This window comes from Columba livia, chromosome 4, assembly GCF_036013475.1.
Source record: "Columba livia isolate bColLiv1 breed racing homer chromosome 4, bColLiv1.pat.W.v2, whole genome shotgun sequence".
Lineage (NCBI taxonomy): Eukaryota > Metazoa > Chordata > Aves > Columbiformes > Columbidae > Columba > Columba livia.
Genome location: NC_088605.1, coordinates 11,523,133 through 11,538,839, shown reverse-complemented (window position 1 = coordinate 11,538,839; position 15,707 = coordinate 11,523,133). Strand labels below are relative to the sequence as shown.

The 15,707-nt window shown below is 41.0% G+C and overlaps 1 long non-coding RNA gene across 1 annotated transcript; it reads left to right on the top strand.

Moving 5' to 3' along the window:
* The first annotated feature begins 6,355 nt into the window (after positions 1-6,355).
* Positions 6,356-9,335, top strand: LOC135579461 (uncharacterized). Its single transcript, XR_010472610.1, has 2 exons — positions 6,356-6,532; positions 8,149-9,335. It is a non-coding gene; the product is annotated as an uncharacterized LOC135579461 (long non-coding RNA).
* The last annotated feature ends 6,372 nt before the right edge of the window (positions 9,336-15,707 follow it).

Genomic DNA, 15,707 nt, shown 5'->3' with positions numbered 1-15,707 from the left:
AGGGAAAGAAATCAGTCAGTTACTACCTCTAGAAATCAACTCATGCAAGGTTATCTTGTGCATCCAGCTGGCAGAATTTCAAAGTTCTTGTTATCAGGAGTTGCAGCATTTCAACCTACCCGGTTTCTGGGAACATCAGTTTTTCCTTGTGCTCTGCAAAGTGGGTGAATGCATTGCTATTTATGGAACAAATGAGAGGTTTGCTTCACTATTGATTAGCTAACTTCAGAATCTACTTTAGGGAGGTAAAATGTGCTATCAGCACTTGAGGTTCAACAGTGCAATTAATAAAAGTTTAGGATTTGCCTGAGTTTCTGAAATCACCCTATTTGTTTGAATATTTAGTTAATTGCTAATTTTTTGTTTGTATAAATTCCTCAGAGAATATGTTTATGATGGTGGAAATTGCACAAATAGAGCATTACTGAATGTTTTCTATCCTTAGGAGCAGCTCAAAGCCTTTTACATACCTGCTTTGTAACTTGAAGCCTAGATTACCATTTAATTTCAGTTGCCCTTATTGCCATATAGCCTTTGGGTCATCCTACATGGAACTGCTTTCATTTTATTGCTATTTTAGAGCGTATGGGAATAAAGGACAAAACTACCCCACTTCAACTCCATACTTCTAATTTTTCTCAGATTTTTCATATGAGGGAAAGTACATTTCCAGAAGATAAACTTGATGCTTAGGAAATACAGCACAGGGACTGCTGTATACACATTCTGTGTATGTTCAAGCCATTTGGGGATTGAATGAGTCAGTTCATAGCCACTGTGGGATTATTTTTTTGTGGCTTTCTGCTCAGACAACTATGCACAAGTACATGGGAATTGTTAACAATGTTTGAAAAGGTGAGAACTGTTGTCCATATGTTGGTAGCTATGTGCATAGCTTTGAATCCCAAACACTGTTATCACAGAGCTAATACTTTACATTTAAAATTTCCCAAAGTTTATTTACGAACTTAAGATCTATTAAAACTTACTGGTTCTCTAGGTGAAAACAGTGTTTTTTTCCTAGTTAAAATGTAGAGATTATTTTTATCTGTAGAAATACGAAGAACAGCATGCTGATGTTTAGGTGTCATTAGATCTTCACACAGTTCATTGTGGTAGTAAACACAGCCAGGGCATATATGCAATATGAGGTGGGTAGGCTCATTTGGAAAAAATAGGTATCATGTAAATTTTGCCATTAGTTGAGTGGTTTTGTTTGTTTGTTTTGGTTGGTTGGTTTTTGTTGTGCTTCCCCCCCCCCCCCCCCCCGCCTTCTCAGATTGAAAATATTAGGACCTAAATTACTACAACATTTTGCTTACACAGGTGGCTGGGAAGTAGTTGGATCATGGCTTCATATGAAAGAATTGTCTACTAGAACAGGAGTTTTTGCCCTTCCAAAAAGAGAAATCTATATAATTAGCTGTAGATTGCTATTAAATGACACATGCTAGAGAAGTCATTAGGCTGTTCCAGGTAATGTTGGTGCTTAGCTACTGTGGGCTTTCCTTTAATCAGAAAAGCATAATTATAGCTTCACCATGGGCAGAAGAAAATCTGGGCTCTGAACTTCCATTCTATGTATTTGAATTTATCTCTGGCACCTCCTAGTTCTTGTCAATTAAGATGTGGGGTTGGAGGTCCAGTGGAGACCCAGTACAAAAACATAAACTTTTAGCAGAACTTCAAGTACCTCTTCCTAGCTATGTTGAATATATGATCCCCTGGACTTAAAAGAAAAATATAGTCTAAAGCTCCTCACTTGTCATTAAACAAACATTACCTTCACCTTTATTGATGTAAAAATACCCTCCAAAGGGATGTTGGATTAAATACAAGGCTGGGGTTTTGTGGGGTTTTTTTTATGCCCACAAACTGAAGTTGTTGCTAAATCTTCTCTATCAAGGAAAAATGTCAGATGTCTGTTAAGTCATCTTTAGTACATTAAAGTGAAAGGACAGTAAATGAATACTTTTTAGTCACAAAGTGTGTTTGCATAGCTGTAAAAATCTGGCAAGCAGATGGCAACACATTGAATTTCGATAGGAAATCAGATCTGCAAAAACATTGTTTGTTACCAAGTTGCTATTGAAGAGAAAGATTATGATGACTGACAGGAGTCCCTGCAATGAACCCCTTGCTCAGGCTGGCAAGCAATTGCTTATGTGAATAGCTGCAATGATTTCAACATACTGGCTTTCTCCCCAGTGCAGCGCAAGTGCATAAACTGGTGCAAATCTTTAATGTAATTCAATGTGCAGGTCAGCAATATTTTCTCTGAGGACTGGCAGATGACAAGATTAAGAGTTTATCAGCAATTGTGTGCATGTGCTTAACCCACAGCAAGTGAAGGGGGATGTGACTGAACAGGCATTGAGCTCTGCTGAGCTGTGCTGTGTTTAGCACAAGCTAAAAACAGGCTTGTGAAAAGCTACCACAGCCCAGCCAATGCATGGTAGGTCTTTAACCTTTTCTGAGGCATGAAAGGGCCTTTTTCACAGGAAAATCCTGTCTGCAGAAAGTGAGGGAATTTCAGGAGTGAAAGCACAGAGCCTGGTACAAGAAATAGCTTCAGCGTAGGAGGATATCTGAGAAGTATGCCTGGGATGCAAAAATACATCTAGGAACCTGGAGAAATCCTTTCAAGAGCTGTTGGAAAAGAGCAGGAGAAAGTCCAAGCAGTTCTGAGACATCTCAAACTAGAGCAAAGCTGTTTTCTCAGTACCTGGGATACATGGCACTGTCTGAAAAATCTTGTGTGTTGTCATTGTGTGTTTCATCATGAGAAAATAATGAAAAAAAAAAATTATTTTAAAGTTTTTGCTAGATAAGCTTAGGGAAGAACTGAGAAGTGCTGCTTTTGTTAGTCTAGCCAGAGTTTGCTTCTGTCTTTGTTCCAAGTCAATATTTTTTTAATATATTTAGGTATTTTTTAATTCCTTTCGTGGAGTCATATGTGAAAAGTAACAGAGAAGAAAAAAATCTATCCATGTGATGGGCTTGTGCAAGAGTCCCTCAAGTCATCTTGTTCTATGGGAGTTTGTGTTTCTTTTGGGAAATATTTAGAGCACGAAGACAAAAAACTGCAAACCACTTTTATAAGAGATGGAATATTTTAAAACCTCTAAATGCCATCTTGGCATGGACATACTTATTATGCAGTGAATTCTCAAAACTCTTGGAGGAGGGTCAAGGAGAGCATCTGTAGAAAGCAAAAATGTAGGTCTGAGATGCTGTGGATCTTTTCATAACCCTATATTTTGCTGTTTCCCCTAGGGTGTATTTTTCTTTGTCTCTTATTTCTTAGTATGATCTTGACTGTTTCTGGGACTCCTAAACTTTGTATCCTTCCAGTCATAGCTCACTGCAGGTGATATATTCTTTTGGGAACCATGCATTCACTGCTTTGCAGACATGGACACCAACACAGTTCTGCAAAACAGCTTAGGCGCAGCTTCCACAGATGAACATGCAGTAAGGCACAGGAGGGCAAGGGGAGATGATGTTAAAAAATAAAGTTATATGGTCTAAAAGTTGTGAAACATCTTAAGATAAGATTTTGGAGATAACATCAGGCCTCCAGTGATTCCTGATATACCTTCTGAGTTGTATAACTCTCTCAACTTTTATTTTTGGGATTGTCTCCTCCTTAGCCTCAAGGATCATCTGAGAATTTGACAAAGCAAAATGATGATGGTTATGATCAAGTTCCTTTATGTTCTTGCCAGAATTTGATGAAATCACAGGAGTTTTGTGTTAGCTTTTAAAAATCTGTTATGTTTTTATGTTTTTCCTCTGTTTCAATTTTCAGTAAGGTGATGGTGTGCACATGCTGTCACAGAGGCAACCCACAGGTCAATTTAAGGGACAACAAGGTCCAAAAACAACTTTTATTAGGCCGGCGAGGAACAGGGTTTTAGCACTCCAAAAGTGACTTAAATACAGGTTCGGATATCAGTGGAGGAAATTATTGAGAGGGGCGGTCCACAGAGTGCATGCACGTGGCTTCACTCAAAACAATACCGGAGCCGTCCCCGAGTCCCGGAGGAGTACACACTTGCCTAAACACGGTGTGGGGTTATTTTTATAGAGATACACGTACTCGTAGTGAGTATGGAAAGTGCGCACTCGCGATTCTGCGAGAGTTATTTTACACGTGCAAATGTGCACGGAAAGAAAATACACTCGCGATTGTGTGAGGGGCTCTCGGCGGCCACTCGCGATTGTGTGAGGAATAAATTTACTTGTGCAAATGTGCGCAAAAAGTATAAATATACTCGCAATCCTGCAAGAGGTTTACTTACACCTGTGGCAGCGAGGCAAGCGGAGTCTCCATCCCAGGGAGGGGGCTGTCCTGGCGGCAGTGGCTAAGCTCGTACTCCGAGAGACCCCCACACAAAATGGGGCTTGGGTCTCGACGAGAGTCCCGTTTTTATCTGATCAGATCTGACTGTAGGCACTCTAGAAGCTTCTCTGCATCCCCCACACTGGCTGTGGGTGCCCCTGAAGCCTCCAAACATCCCCCACACTGGGTGCGGCTCAGTGTGCCTTGGCACTCCCTTCTTCTAATGCCCCAGGAGCCAGGGTGCTCTGGGCCAGACAAAAGAAGCTGTTAGCCTCAAGTAGCAGAGGAAGAGGGAGATGTGCCATACTGAAGGAGGGAGGGGGGTTGCAATCTGCCACACATGCATACATGTGTACTTTGTGTTCTCCATTCATGCTCTTTGCACAAAGGGTGTTAGCTTTATTAACAGCAGATGCTTTCCAGAATTAAAACCTATGTTGCTCCTTTCTTTTTACCAAAATAGTGATCTCACAGAGCACTTAGAGTGGAACAGTCAGATACACATAATTTATGTCAGAAGGGACCTGTGCAGTCACCTACTCCAACACCCTGCTCAGAGCAAGGTAAACTTCAGAGTGCGGTCAGATGGCTCATGGTTTCATCCAGCTGAGTTTTGAGTGTTTCCAAGTATGGGTATTCCACAGCCTGTCTTGCAAGTTGTTTCCACACTGAATCTCCTTCCTTGTGAGTTTTCTCTCTGCCCACCTAGCTGGAGTTTCCCTTTTCTTGCATCTTGTCACAGCTGCTTCCTCTCCTGCAGCTGTGCACCTCTGTCTTCTCACAGCAACCAGATCTGTTCCTGGCCAGACTGAGAAGGATGCGGTCTCAGGCTCACCTCACCCCTCATCCTCTAGCACCAGACTAAAGGAGTCTACTCTGGTTTATGGAGTTCTCTTTCACACTGGGAGATCAAAGCTGGACATGGTGTGCTTAGGCGTGGCCTCATCAATACCAAACAGAGGGCAATAACAAATTATTATTGGGGCTTCTAAGCATGATCCAAAAACTAAATCCACAAACAAATATTAGCATCATTTTAACTGATTTTTGAAGAAAACTTAGCCATGAATATTTCTAAGGAAGTAAATGATATGGCTTTATTTGCTGGCTTCCATAGTTTGTGCCACAATATTCTTATTTCTTGACAGGGGCAAGGTATTCCACTACTAAAAATTAATTAGAAGTGGAGATTATAATAAAAATAGTTTAGGATTTGTTTGTTGCCAATAAAATGCAACAATTTGAACACTGAAGTAGGAAAAATACCACTGGATATAGAAGAAAGGTAAGTTTGAATGTTTGGAACTGATATGACATCATAGTCTTAATTCCCTAAATTCAAGTATGCATGAAATGGGGATAAAAATAGATCTATTTTTTTCTGGCTTTAGTTCATGGGAGTATCTTGTACTTATACCTTACTGCTAATATTTTCCACTGAGGGCTAAAGTTACTGTTACCCTTGTAATTTTCAGCCTTTATAAGCCAACTGATGGTCAGTATAAGAATTGGAGCCAGCTTTTAAGGGTTGTCAATTGATTGCCTTGGTGGAGTACAGCAGAAGTGAAGTTATGTCCAGGAGCTGGCACCCATGATGGTTCCTAGATCCTGCTAATGATAGAAAATCTCACCAATTTCCTACTGTCAACCATTTCAAATTTGGAAGCCTGAAACTATTCCAAACTAATTCCAAAGTTGTGAGCCCTGCAACTGTGGACAAGAATCAACAGTACAAATAATATAGCCACAGCTGATAGTGTTGATTGATGGCATTGCCTTAGATCCAGCTGCCCCTATTAAAAAAGATATTATTAAAGAGTATGGGCTGAGAAAATACATACTAATTTAAGCTTCCCAGAAAGTCATCATGTGCACTGTGGGGGAAATTCTGTGCTACAATAGATCTTCAAATCTCTACCCACCTTCCTGGCTTGAGTGTGTAGCACCGTACTGGTCTTCTGTATTGCAGCAAATACTTCAATTTATCTTTTATTTTCCTGTGTGTTTCCCAGTAGTTTCACAGCTACATCCAGCCTCATGGCATAGCACAGTGGTGGAGGGTCTGACTGCTGCACCCTTGGACTCATGGGGAAAGGATTTCTGGGCAAATCATGCAACAGGCATAAATACACCTCTGCTGCAATTACTGCTTCTGTGGAGCATATTGCAAAGCCTGCCTGGAGTCATGTAAGTGCAATGCAAAGCTGTGTGAGCTTGTGTTTCGATCCTTATTGGGGAAAAAAAAAAAAAAAAAAAAAAAAAGAGGTCTGAAAAGAACTTTAATATGACAGAAATTGATTCAGTTTTCCAGAAAAAAGAGAAAATTCACATGGAAAGATTCAAGTTCAAATTAATATAAATCTGATCATGAAAGACTGATGGAGGGCTTCTGGTCAGAAACATAACTCATTACCTGCCTGTTCACAGCATGCCATTTGCAAAAGTGGACCAAGTGAAAGGCATGGCTGAGTCCACCACTTTTTTTTAATGTTCATTTTGACAGAAGTCACTGGAAATTACCCTCATAGGTCTGATAGGATTCCTGTGGCTAGCAAAAGCAGGAACAATTCAATATTATAAACTATTTATAAGTCCCTAAGGTAGATTTACAAATGTCCTTAGCAACATCAATTTACAGCCTCTTAATAGCTTTAAAAGCTAAAAGCAGAACTGCAGACATTTTCTAGGCATCAAAAAGCAGCAAACACTGACAGACAAGTAGTGAGTAGGCAGATCCCTCTCTGCCCACCTCTGATAACAATCAAGTCGCTGTATTGTGCATTAGCTTCAGGGAATGGATTAGCCCTTTCGGCAGCCCACTATAAAGCACTTTGCAGTAATCTCATTTTGAGATCTCAAAGGCATGAATCATGCAGGTTAAGCTTAAATCAGGCTTTGAGGGCCAGATTCTGATCTTGCATACACCACAATGAATAGAGAGCTATTGCATTAGAGCCAGCGTTGTGCAACAGTGTAGTGTTAGTATGCAGGTAATCAGAACTGGGCCCTAAGGGTGAAAAATTGGCATACTAGTAAAAATTTGCCGAGGGAGGAAGTATGGCTTATTACATATAACAGTAAAGAATCAGCTATTTCTAACATTGAATGAGGAGCTTTCTGACAATAAAGAGAAGGGAATGGTCCAGTTTCAATTAAGTATTTAAGGTACTTACTGATTAGATTCCTTTTTCTTCACTGAGTTTGCCAAGACTCTTCTATGACAAATTATAAGCATTTTGCAGGCAGACATGAATATTTGAATGCATGTATCCTCCCATCACAAAAATACATGCCCCCTGGTTTGGCATGAGGTCTCTCACTGCTGGTCCCTTCTTTTAGTACATGAAAGAGATGGCAGACAGTGGGCTGCTAGATGACTGTCCAACCAATGTCCCGCTCCCCACTTGCATATGAGGGACCCCAGAAAAAGAGGTTTAAAGTGATGCTGGGCACGGGGAGCTGTTCTTGGGGCCATATTGGCCTTGTAGACAGTATCTTTGGCATTTTCTCCATGTGATCAATTCTGAGACTGTCTTCAGCATCAGCACACTGCAGGCTGCATCCTCAGAAGAAGGTATGCATTTTTCAGCTTCATACCATTATAACAAAGTATATAGCACTGAGTTATTTCTTTGTCATGAATACCCAGGGTGAAAGACCTAAATACTTTAGTTTCCTCAGACCTTCTCTTATAAATAGCTGACAGGACACCTGTTTATATATTTTTGAGGCAGCTGACCCTGAAGCTTCTGTCCCTTCTCATACCTTCCTATTTAAATTGCTTGTATTTTTCTCATTTATAGGTTCCTGGTGAGCAGAGCAGATTTATTCCACTGGAGGAGAAAGCCAAGGGGTGGGCCCAGTGCTAATGCAAGAGATTTCTGAAGAGTTGCACACAGCTCTTCCTCTGTAAGCTGCTCGCTCAACCTATCCCACCTTTTCTGAAGGTTTACTTTGGAAATAATATGCTTAAAAGCTGCCTCAATCTCAAGAGCTTCAAATGCAGAGGATATAAACAGTGTCCAGAAATCTGAAATGGAACAAGGCACTGTTCTGTCCAGTGGCCTGGAATAAAAGCAATGTGGCTCAGAATAGCTTGCAGGGGTCAGGTAGTCCATGCCCTGCCTTACGGCAAGCTCAGCCCTTCCTAGAGCTTTACTGACAAGTGTAAGTCTACCTTGTTCTTAAAAAAATCTCCTGGAGGGGAGGTTCTGCTGCCTCCTGAAGAAAACTGCTCTGGTACTTACTCGTCTTCAGTTGCTGTTGATATGTAACAGCACTGAGAAGTTGGACAGGTCTGAACTTAGGTTTCCCTACTTGGTTTTTCTATTGCGATAAAGAGAGTTTTGGTCTGGAATATTCACTTTTGAAGGTGTATGGGGTGGAGAAGACCAGAGCTATTGCTTCACACTACAAGCATATTCTTTGACTTTCAAAGAAAAATCAAGAGGGTTCCCCAGCTCAAAATACTTAAAAGGCGGACTCATGGAAGCTGAAATTTCTGTAACCACTAGTCAAGCTCAGACTTGTAGGATTGTTATCATCTGGCTGCACCGCGGGGAGTCTGTCAGCCCTGTGAAATGCAAGGTGGTGGAAGGGCAGGTGCATTTGTCTTGGAAGGCTAAATTCAACTAGCGTGTCCCTGATAAACATGCAAATTATTGAACTGGCATATTCCTGTAGGGTGGGGGAAAAAGTTCATCTAAAAATTGCTAACCAACCTTTTAGAAAACCACCCTTCCACCATGTGTTTTTCAAATATGCTAATCCTTTCTGCTCAGATAGTTTAAAAGAAGCTTTTGCATTGATTTTCTGGGTCACAGTACAGATGCAAGATTCTTTAAGGCAATTCTACAAGAGTGTCTCTGTATTTTCTTGTAGCAGGCATCTATACGAAGAGACTCCCTCCTCAGCTTGAAAGATTGCCAGATAAGAGACTTTCTGCATGTGGGTTTTGTAGGAAGTGATCTAATAAATGGAGGGAAAATACTGAACTTTGTATGTGTGTGCAGTTTTGTGATAGTGTATCCCTTATATTGCTGCAACATAATCAGCTTTCATTATGATTAATACTGTACTGCCAATGAAATAAACTGCCTGCATGCAGACAATTAGGAGAACAGCTTATTGAGTGGGTTCACAGGTCTCAGGTTCTTTTTCCAAGAACTTCAGTGAAGTAGTAAGGCATTTTTGATTTTTCTGTTTTACAGCCAGAACACCAATATTTGATTCTATACATTCTTTGATCCTTCCATTAATGTCTTCATACCGGCTATGTTTTTACTGAAGTTATAAAGAGACCTCAGCTATAGCAAGAGCTTTTGCCTGTGGAAATAAACACTGCTGCTCCTCAGCTGCCACTCAAGCCCAGGGTTATGAGGAACATTTGCAGAAAAATGCACATCGAATGCAAGAGCACTTTCTTTCCTGCTTACACTTTGTTCCCTCCCACAATACTTGGAATTTAAATGATTCAATCAGTGACCAGGCTCTTCTCTATTTTGCCTGGAAAAAGTTGTTCCCCTCCCAGAAGTCTACAACATCTACAAAACCACAAGTGGTTTCTTTTATAAAAGATTGGAGGCAAAGCTATTCTGTTTGATGCTTGGACAAGAGGAAGCACGAACAAATGCTGCTCAGTTACACAAAATGAATTGACTGTGAAGGCAGGACACATCTTACAAAGTACGGACAACTCAGGATTGGGACAGGACTCTCCTCACAGCAGTGGAAAGGGACAGAGATGCAGCTGTCAGGCATGCTCTCCTTCATCCTTACTGCCTTCAGCTCCAGCACTAGAAAACATACCATTAAAATATACACATTGACAAGTCTTTCAGCAAAGGAAGTCTATTTGCAATTGGGTTTGTTTATTTAAGGCCTCTTTTAAGTAATGCAGCTCCTTTCTGGAACTTAGTGATGGTTTCTGCTCTAGCATCTCATACAGCACCAGCAGGGAACATATGGATGATGGTTTCTGGCTGCTCGTATGAAAGCTTGTCTCCATGAAAGGAACTGACAAGCAAAAGGAGCACGAGAAAATACCGGGAAGTTAAGAACAAGAACAGGTATGGGTGGACCATGAAGGAACTTGCAGGCACTCAGGGTAGCTTTCAATCTCCCAGCTAAATCACCGGCATGTGGATGTATCTGTATGAAACAGGTGTTTAAAAGTCTTTCAAAGTTAGTGGAGATGAGAGGGCTGTGTGGCTGACCAGACGTGAATGTTGAGGGAAAGCATTTGCCCTGGACCTTCTCTGATGTTAAAATGTAGGTGGGTTCCAGTCTGCACCATCTCACATTAGCTGAATTCTTGTTGTGTATCTCCTCATTCTCCTTTTCCTCCTCTCATTCCTCTTCACAGTTTTCATTTGCTATAGTATAATAAGTATATAGCTGAAACGGATTGGAGGCCTAGAAAGACAACCACCACCATCCGTTGACTATATAGACACATAACCAAACTTGGACAGTTTGCAGACTATGTCCCCTAGCTACAATCTGTGGGTCACATTGTGAGCAAAGAAGTTTTTCATACATAGTATTCTACGTTCAGTTAAAGATTTTGCTTTTCACCAGCATAATTTGCTCACTTGTAACTGAGCATGTACTCTGGTGATCTACAGACTCTTGCAAAATTCCTTTAGATGTGAACAAAAATGACAAACACTGTTGTACTGACAGCTTAGTCATTTATCTTGTGGAGAATGAATCCTCCTGGTGCCTAAAATTAGGCTTGTATTAGGTGAATACTTGCTTTTCTCACCAGAACTACAGTGCTGTACTGGAAGACACATCCCTCACCAGAAAATGCTCTCAAAGTAATTGCAACAGCCTTTTATGTATCCCAAGATTACTTTTCCTCTCGGTCTTCTCTAAGCTAAGCAACCACATTTCTTTCAACTGTCCCTGACAAGCCATGTTTCCTCAGGCTCTGATTATCCTTGTCACGCTCTTATTGACATGCCAATTGCTCCCGTCTTTCTCTAATTACAGTATTTCAGATGAGAGGCAGGATTCCTGCTGTGGCCATGGAAGGCCCATCTGCCTCTACAAGCCAGAAAGAGGTAGGTAGATACAGTGCAGTTGTGTGACATTCTAATCTCCTTCAGTATGCAGGCTTGATACTCTTCTCCAAAACTTAACGTTTATCAAGTTCTTTCCCATCTTCTATTTGTGCAGCTGAATAGTCCTGCCTTCTCACCTGTCCTTGCTGAATTGCATCTCATTTATTTCAGACTGCTACTCCAGCTAATTAAGGTATTTCTTTCCTTTTATTTCTACATCAGAGGGCTTGCAACTTACATTAAACTTCAGATTGTATACAAATTTCATAAAGAACACTCCCCACTCTCATATGAGTCATTAAAGAAAATACCGAGAAACACCAGAAGCAAGCTGGATTTTTGCAAAAAGCCACAGGGCATCCTTCTGGTTTGATAGTGAACACCAATAATTTTTGGCATACAGTTTTCAGGGAATTGTAGATAGATTATAACAATTTCAGCTAGGGTAGTCATTTAGAAAATATAGTATAAGTACCTCCAGTAGAGTATCCAAGCTACTTTAAAAACCTTACTCCTAGACAGCAAGATTACTCCTTTTTACCTGAGTGATGTCCAGCAGAGAGTCAGGGACTTATTATCATTATTGACAGTAGTAGCTTAGGAAACCAAGCCTAACTCCTCAACTACTGGACATTCTTGGTGTTTTAAGAAAAATACAACACATCACATCGATTTCCTTCAAGTATTTTGGAACCATTGTAGAATAAAATGCATTATTTGACATCAGTTTGCCTTGGCAATTCATGTAGCTGTTTTTGGCTTTTTAGGGGCTTGTAAATTAGCAATTTTTTTATACTGTCTCAAGGAATATTTGAGTTAGGCTGACCAGGCTATACTTCTGACCTTTTTTGTCTCTGTCTACTCTGCCAAAAGCTGGCCTGAGGAGCCCCATACCTGTGAGGCCCCAGTGGAAGTCAGGACAATAGAGGAGCCTGCCTTAGTTGAGGAGGACTGGGTTAGGGAGCAATTAGGCAGTCTGGATATTCATAAATCCATGGGTCCGGATGGGATGCACCCACAGGTGCTGAAGGAGCTGGCTGAGGGCATTGCTAGGCCAGCCTCCATCATCTTTGCCAAGTCTTGTGAAAGAGGAGCGGCACCTGAGGACTGGAGGAAAGCAAATGTCACTCCAGTCTTCAAAAAGGGCAAGAAGGAGGACCCAGGTAACTATAGACCAGTCAGCCTCACCTCTATCCCTGGGAAACTGATGGAATGACTTTATCCTTGATGCCATCTCATGGCATATCAAGGATAAGAGGGTCTTTAGGGGCAGTCAACATGGCTTCATCAACGGAAGTCATGCTTGACCAACCTCATAGACTTTTATGAGGACATAACGAGGTGGATAGATGATGGGAGAGTGGTGGATGTGGTCTACCTTGACTTCAGTAAAGCATTTGACACAGTCTCCCACAGCATCCTTACAGCTAAACTGAGGAAGTGTGGTCTGGACGATCAGGTAGTGAGGTGGACTGTGAACCGGCTGAAGGGAAGAAGTCAGAGAGTCGTGGTCAATGGGGCGGAGTCCAGTTGGAGGCCTGTATCTAGTGGAGTGCCTCAAGGGTCAGTACTGAGGCCGGTATTATTCAATATATTCATCAGTGCTTCGGATGAGGGAATAGAGTGTACTATCAGCAGGTTTGCTGATGGCATGAAGCTGGGAGGAGTAGCTGAGCTGACACACCAGAAGGCTGTGCTGCCATCCAGTGAGACCTGGACAGGCTGGAGATTTGGGCGGGGAAAAATTTAATGAAATATAACAAGGGGAAGTGTAGAGTCTTGCATCTGGGTAGGAACAACCCCAGGTTCCAGTATAAGTTGGGGAATGACCTATTAGAGAGCCGTGTAGGGGAAAGGGACCTGGCGGTCCTGGTGGACAGCAGGATGACCATGAGCCAGCACTGTGCCCTTGTGGCCAAGAAGCCCAATGGCATCCTGGGGAGTATTAGAAGCGGGGTGGTTAGTAGGTTGAGAGAGGTTCTCCTTCCCCTCTACTCTGCCCTGGTGAGACCACACCTGGAATATTGTGTCCAGTTCTGGGCCCCTCAGTTCCAGAAGGACAGGGAACAGCTGGAGAGAGTCCAGCGCAGGGCAACAAAGATGATGGAGTGGAGCATCTCCCTTATGAGGAAAGGCTAAGGGAGCTGGGTCTCTTTAGTTTGGAGGAGACTGAGGGGTGACCTTATTAATGTTTGTAAATATGTAAAGGGTGAGTGTCATGAGGATGGAGCCAGGCTCTTCTCAGTGACAACCAACGGTATTACAAGGGGTAATGGATTCAAACTGAAACACAGAAGATTCCACTTAAATTTGAGAAGAAACTTCTTCTCAGTAAGGGTGACAGACACTGGAACAGGCTGCCCAGGGGTTGTGGATTCTCCTTCTCTGGAGACATTCAAAACCCACCTGGACACCTTCCTGTGTAACCTCACCTAAGTGTTCCTGCTCTGGCAGGGGGATTGGACTAGATGATCTTTTGAGGTCCTTTCCAATCCCTAACATTCTGTGATTCCGCATTCCTACTCCAGACTTTTTTTTTTTTTTTTAATAGATACACCACATGCACTTTCAAAGGTTTCTGATTTTACCTGTTCTCTAGAATTTTCCAAGTGAATACTGGTGAACTGCCTGACATTGCACCACCACTCAGTTCCTCATACACATCAGTGTGATTTCCACAGGGTCAGCGTGAGCCAGGAAAAGTCATTTATGGAAGTGTAGTATAATATAGGTTACATATAACTTCTGGAGATCATTTATTGCAGTCCTTGCTCACAGGCCCAACTTAAGCTTATCAAAGCATTTTCTGCCTTTGTTTAGTTTTGTTTTCTCTTATTCAAGCTTAAGCTCTCTCTTTTATATTCATGTGGTTGATTGTTGCAGATGCTTAATTACTATTAAACTCCAGAGAAGACTAAGCAAAAAGAAGATAACAGCAGAAAGCTGTTTATTGGCTTTTTAGCCTCACAGAGTGATGAATCAGGTTTATCTTCTTCTGAAGACTGTGTTCATTGAATATTTCCCTGTTTCTGTCAGTATATTTTTCAAAGAACAAAATGAGCTACCTTTTGGTCATCTTTTTCCTATACAATACAGTAACTATCTCACATTCCTTGTGAGTAACTTGAATCAGCAAAATAGTATTTTCATGGGATTCCAAGAGTGAAAGTATTTAGAAGTGCAACTGAACTATTCAGTCTTTTCCTCACAGCAGCAGTTCGTATTTCACTCTGTATTTGTTCCTTGAAGGAATAATTACTGAACAATTCACATTCTTTTCAATGCCAAGATAGCTCCTTTACTTACATTCTTCATCAGGAATGTTACTGATTATTGCTGTTAATTTTCCCCTTTCTACGTTGTTACTCAATGTAGTCCTCAAAAATGTGTCAAGAAGGTGTCTCTCAAAGTCATTTTTCACTGGAGTAGTTTTAAAACTGGAAATGCATTCCAATATTTATCTGTATTTGTTATATTGCACTACTAGATCTTAATCTGTTTAAATCTATAAAGTCTAGGTCATTTCCCAGAATTACTGAAAACAAACAAAAAAAACCCCTGCTCCTCTCTTTCATTGGGCAAGAATTGTTTCCAGGCCTATCATACTTTGACACAGTATAACAACAATTCTTTTTTGTATTAGCCTCTTGAATATGGTAGAAAAGCATGTTACAGTGTTGGCTTTTAAGCTCTTCCTCTGGTTTGATCTCTTTCAGTAAGAGATCACTATAATTTCTAACTGTTTGATTTTGCATGAAGTCTCTGGGTCTCTTTATTAGTGAAAGGTATTATCACTCATATTGATTTTTGTGGCACTGCTGGCCGTGTTGTGGCTGCTGAAGCTGTGGACAGCTGGCTGAGTGCTGGGATGAGTGCTCTGCTGTACTGCCCAATGTGAATTTGTTGAGTCAGTGGGATTAACTCATGATCACAGATATTTCAGTTCTTGAGAGCTAGAGACTTACAAATTAGCTTCTGAAGAAAGTTCATAGTTGCTTTTGTCAAACGTGGCTTAACTTGTGGCTAAAAGCTTCGTTAAAAGACCTTGCTTCTTCTTGGGAAGTGTTATTAAAAAATAACCTTAATTACAACTTCATACACCCCTGAAATACAGAATGTTTGTAAGTACATAAAAGAGCACTGCCTGTTCAGGAGATGTGGTGTGTTATTGTGCTTCAAATATCTCTTACTTCAGCTTATTTATGTGTTCAGAGATACACTTTCATGTCTCACAAAAAAAAAAAAAAAAGGCTTTTCATTTAAAAAAAATCAAAAAGTAATTTACCTGTACATCT